Genomic DNA, 5,869 nt, shown 5'->3' on the forward strand with positions numbered 1-5,869 from the left:
TATAGGAGTAATTATTCCATTCAGATTTTTTTTTTGGGGGGGGGTGGGTGGGTGGATGGTGTACCAAATTTTGGTTAAGATGGGAATCGGTCAAATATTGTGTGGGAATGTTATTGGTCTCATCTTTGAGGCCTTGCTTCATTGTGCAAAGTTTTAGTCTAAACAATGTCTTCATAAAAAAAAATTCTATACAATGGCTAAATAAAATTTTGAAAAATGATTTGAAGTAAATATTGTGACTTCACAATGAGGAACAAATTTTTTAATAGGTCTTATAGCAAATTGATTGCTTTTGTAGTAGGTCTAGCCAAGGATCGTCCCTCTGTCTCTATACATTATTAGAATTTAGAGATTATGTCTTTACAAAAGAAATAAAAGAATTTAAAGATTATGTATTATCCACTAGAAAAGTAGGAAATGGTGTTAGTTATTGTTAATGATATTCATTAGTTTCATCTTGATTAATCATCTGTTCCAATTGCCTAGAGATAAATACATTTTAAATGGATTTGTAATACCTTTTAATGTCTTAACATTGTTGACTTTATATGTGTTATAGTGTTAATGGTATTTCTATAATTTATCGTAACCTAATAGTGCATCTCTGTCTTTTTTTCTTTTTTTTTTTAATGTACACTTTATATGGATTTTTAATAATTTTAATGTTCTAACATCATTGACTTTATATGGATTATAACATTAATGACATTTTTGTAATTTATAGTAATCATTACAAAACTGTTGCAAAAACAGATTTTATCAAACACTTTTACAGTACTAAAATTGTTCTAAATACGTTCTTGGAACAGGTTTATCAAACACCATTTTGCAAATCAGAAATATGTTTTTGATTACAAAAACATCAAAAAGCATTTTTGGTGAGAAACGGAACAGAAACACGCGTAAGGTTATAAAACGGTTCCTTAGTTTGCAATCAAATTTTTTTGCAAGTTTAAATCAATTTTCTATTTATTTATTTATTTCATTATTTTTGTTGCAATTGCTATTGTTGTTATTGTTGTTGTTCGTTGTTGTTGTTATTAAGGAAAGAACATTGCTTGGTTGCATGGCCACTACGTCAATGACTGGGCCAATGGTAGTGCACGCATGGGCATCGACTAGAAGGGGTGGGATGGTCTTTCTACGTGCCCATGTGAGAGGGCGTTGGGGGCACGACTAAACAATGTTCTTTCTTCCTTACTTTTATTCAGGAAATGGTTCTCTAAGCCATTGGGGTAGGGTACACTAACACCTCCATGTCTATCTTCTTCACATGAAATGGCCTTGCTGCCCTCTTATGGTCGATTTTATTTTACTACAACCAATTGGTGTGCTCCCTTATCCCAGTTGCTCATAGAACAAATAAGGGTGGTGATTTGAAGGAAGGGGCATTTGGGCCATTTGGTCTTTGGTGCTCGATTGCTCCCAACCACCTCTGGTAACCAGAATAAAAAAAATTTCATTATTATTATTTGAGTAAGATAAGAACAAGTATAGGCACGACGACACGACATAATTGTTGGGATTGGTGTGTCGTTTGTGTGATTACACTTTCATATAAAAAATTAAAAAAAAAAAAAAACAACAACAATAATAATAATACTAATTGTTATTATTATTATTATTATTAAAGTCCATTTGATTTGGATGAATTGTATGAAATAGTGGAAGAAGGTGGTTCGTGGGAAAGCACTTTGATTGAGGTGGTCCAATCAAGGTTTAGGGTTTATGGATATGGTGAACGTGATTCTGTATGAATCGAGGAATACCTTTTTTCCAGAAAAAATTTGCGTGTTTCCACACTCCAAAAATGGATCATGGAGATCACGGAAGATCCAATGCATTTCAAACCATTGCAAAGAGTTTTTCAAGCACGAAAAAGGCCTGGGTAGCTTTTTGCATCAAGGATCACACACGGAGCATTCATGAAGAGAAAAGATTCAGTTGTGCTCCTTCAGGCCGTCATCCTTAAAGCGAATGGGGTTTTTGGGAGGCTTAAACCATGTCTCCCAAGAGAACTCAATACATATGGCACGAGAAGGATTTTTATGTATTATTATTATTATGTTTACCAAAAAATATTATTATTATTAATATTTTGGTAAAACACAACACTTATCTTGCTATGGTTAGAAAGAAAACCACCCCCAACTAAATTGTATATAAAAAAGCACTAGTGTGAGCAAGCAATCTACTACCATTTTATATCATATTTTATTCATCTAAATTTTGTACCAAAAGTCCACCATACGGTAAATGACCGAGTCTTCTACCAAAAAAAAAAAAGACCGAGTCTCTCTTCACCCATGGAGACAAGCATTGGAGATGAGATTCTCTCTTCTCCATGGGTAAATGAAAACTCAATCGACAAATGTGACCATTGGTTATATAAGAAATGGCCTAAATTGATTATGTATATATAAAACTTAAAACTCAAATTCAACAATATCCATTCCCACGTATAAACATTTTCCTGGTGTACATTTTGTTTGTTAATTTATTCAACGACTTTCATTTGTTTATTGGATTTTCAAAGCTTTATTTTGTGCTTGGCCAAATCTGTTTAGATTGAAACTTTACAAATGAGTAAGTGATCTTGGTATCTATTTGTTGGAAAATATCAACCGTACCTTGACATGCCATGTTGCAAATGTTTGTGTTATCCATAATTTCGATATTGGATATGTCCATCTAGGAAAATTGTCCCCTTTATTTAAAAATGATGAAAATTTTTAAGGGTTGAGGATATCTACTATGTATATTTATATTCTTACCAAAACACAAAAAAAAAAAACTATGTACATGTATATCTTAATTGTGTGTCAGCTCAGACGTGACTGAAATTTTATTGCAACTCCAAGGTCCCTTGTTTACTTGTCAAGTGTAAATCTAGGAGGATACATACCAATATGTGAGCCGCTGAAAAATACAAGTATACATGGATATAAATGGAAAGGTATATGATTGGATTTTAAGTATGAAAATCAACACATGTTCAATCCATATTATTTCTTAAATACCCAACGGTAAGAATTGTCACATCATCCATTCATGTGACACAATTTATTATGCAGAGTAGATAACAGTTATCTACTTTGTAAATAGTTAAATCAGTCACCAAACTTTAGGGGGGTGAGAGAAGACAAAATTTTGTTGTTACCTGAGTTGCAGGACTTTGCTGCTACACTGGCTCGCAATAATAATAATAATAATAAAAATAAAAAAGAGGGAAAACTTAGGGACTAATATCGCTATTGAGGAGTGGATTGAGTGGTACAAGTATCTTAGCCAAGGGTTTCAAAGCCATATTGCTTATAAATATATAGTACCAAAAAATATTCAAACTCCAAAGGATATATATATTTGATACCAACATACATCTTCCTGGAAAATAGAAAATAAAGAGAAAGAAACCTGAAAGAAAATGTAGGGAAATATTTGTTTTGCCCTCCATAAACGATAGGAGGTAGATTAGAAAAGCAGTAGAGAGCAACAAAATACCGAAAACATCAGATAATGGTATCCTAAATATGAATCCAAAGTTACAAGTTATCAAAAATAAAATAAAATAAAATCCGAAGTTACAAAAGTTAATTATAGAATCCCATAGATACCATCAAAGTGAAATGACATTCTTGTAACTTTTGAGAAAGCTATTTTTGGTTCTCAATTTATGAAACTATTACCTCATTAATTTTTTATTTGGCGATTGTTCTCAGCCTAGGAATGTAGGCTGCGCCTAGACACATGGGGCAGTCATTTCGGCCATTTAAAGGAGCAGGGTGATCATTTTACCCACCCCATCTTGCACCCTCGGCATAGAGAACATTTGACCTTTATTATTTTATCTTCTTACTTAAAGCTAAAATTTGACTGGCAATGAAGCGAGTGAGGGGCTCTTCTCATCACATGATCCACCCTCATGTATCCAAATCGGGATACCAAGTTAGATGATCAAGGAATTTGCTTATTATGGGACACCACTTAAGTGATCTAGGAAATTACATCTGGCATCAAATATATGCCATGTGGCAGCTTTGATAGGCCAAAAAGTTATGAGCTGGTTGATATCATGGTCCCTTAGACCCTTACCCACAAATTTCAGTTCAATCCGATTAAGCTAGTGGCAAAATGACCAACCATTAAAAATCTGGGACTACAAAGAGGGTGGTTGGACTTTAATGGAATTTATCATTACTTGGGAGTTTAAATGATTGAATTTGAAGCTGACATTTAAGACACGTGATCAATATGGACTTTGGCTTAATTTTTCCCTACATCAGTTTCTATGATAGATCTTAAAAGTGTTTTTTTTTTTTTTTTTTGGGGGGGGGGGTAATGAAAGGTGTATATAATTAAGGGGCAAGAGATCTCTACTTGGTCGCATGGTCTCTACACAAGCATTTGGGTCAATGGGTAAGTACGTTTGGGTTCTATCCAAGGGTAGAGGTGTCATCTCACAATACCCCGTGAGAAGGCGTAGGAAACACCACCAAGTAGAGATCTTTTTCCCATAATTAAGATAAGACACACGGTCATAATTTGTCAAGGGTGGACAATGGAAGGGTCATAAATGCATTTGTGTTGATCTTTAATTAGGAGGCTATAGTAAGAACATACGCATAAAAGAGGGAGGGATCTAGGTACACAATGTCCGCATGTATTGGCATCTTCTAAGTCAAGCCAATGGACCGACGAGAAAGAATGTCTCAAGATTTGTATATAGAAAGCTCACATGGTCAAGGAGGAGAGAAAGTATTAGGGAGAATAGAATGTGTGAGACAACGTGTACCAGTGATGGTGTGCACATCATTTTCTCTTACAATAATGTCAAATTCTGGTGTTGAATATATAGGGAATAGTCTAGATTGACCAAGTAATCAAATTTAAGCCTTGAATTATTATACATTACTTCAAATATATAGGGAATAGTCTAGATTGAACACGTAATCAAAAACGATAATGCATCTAGTATCCACAGCCCTTCATTATGGCCATTATCTGCTCAATCAGTTTTTCAAAGCTGAACCATCAATCACATTTCACCATCTTAGCTTTGGGGAAGTACTGCAACTAGGGTGTCAATGGGTCGGGTTGGGCGCGCCACCACCACGACCGACGATCAGGGTCAAGAAACTCTCACCGACCCGACCGCCAGGGTCGGGTCGGGCCGGTCGTTGGTCCGATTTATGGCACCGTTCACGTGTCTCATTAGAACATGTTTTTGTAACATAGGATCTCAACCTATGGGACAGCTAATAAATATGTTGAAAAAATGGCGTGTGTATAAACTCTCTCTACAATTGTAACGATGTCCCTTAATAGCCTCGAAGCTTATGGGCTACAACTAAATAACAATCATGTCGTGACTCTTTTTATGGTCCCGATCAAAATAGTAGATGATCTACTCTTTTTATGGTTCCCACATGATGATGACAAAGCTAGTAGTTATCTATGTACAATTCTCTTCTTTTTTTTTTTGTCAAGAAAATACTTATATTAAGTATATAATATATATATATATATATATATATATATATATATATATATATATATATATGTAATATTATATACCTATAATTAATAAGAGGTCGGGTCGGGCCGGCCGGCTAGGCCAGGATCTAAACCCCGACCCGACCCGCCCTCGCCAGGGTCGGACTATAACTAAACCCAAACCCGCCCTCGGGGTCAAAAATCGTGGTCGCCCGGGCCGGGCTCAGGGCGGGTTCGGGCGGGTTCGGGCCAGCCGGGCTTTATTGACACCCCTAACTCGCAACAACATTCATCTAATTAAGAACAAGAAAGGGAGGAAAAATGGCAAAAAAAAAGCAAGCAATTTGAAAATAAAAATAGGTGAAACTCATCTTTT

The 5,869-nt window shown here is 35.3% G+C and overlaps 1 protein-coding gene across 1 annotated transcript in view; it reads left to right on the forward strand.

Annotated features, from left to right (window-relative positions):
- LOC122671573 (potassium transporter 2-like) overlaps positions 1–2,295 on the forward strand; it is a 29,252-nt gene extending 26,957 nt beyond the window's left edge. The window contains exon 10 of the mRNA XM_043868872.1: positions 2,268–2,295. The gene's annotated coding sequence lies outside the window, so the exon portion shown is untranslated. The remainder of the gene's footprint in view (positions 1–2,267) is intronic.
- The last annotated feature ends 3,574 nt before the right edge of the window (positions 2,296–5,869 follow it).

The sequence above is a fragment of the Telopea speciosissima genome, chromosome 8 (assembly GCF_018873765.1).
Source record: "Telopea speciosissima isolate NSW1024214 ecotype Mountain lineage chromosome 8, Tspe_v1, whole genome shotgun sequence".
NCBI lineage: Eukaryota > Viridiplantae > Streptophyta > Magnoliopsida > Proteales > Proteaceae > Telopea > Telopea speciosissima.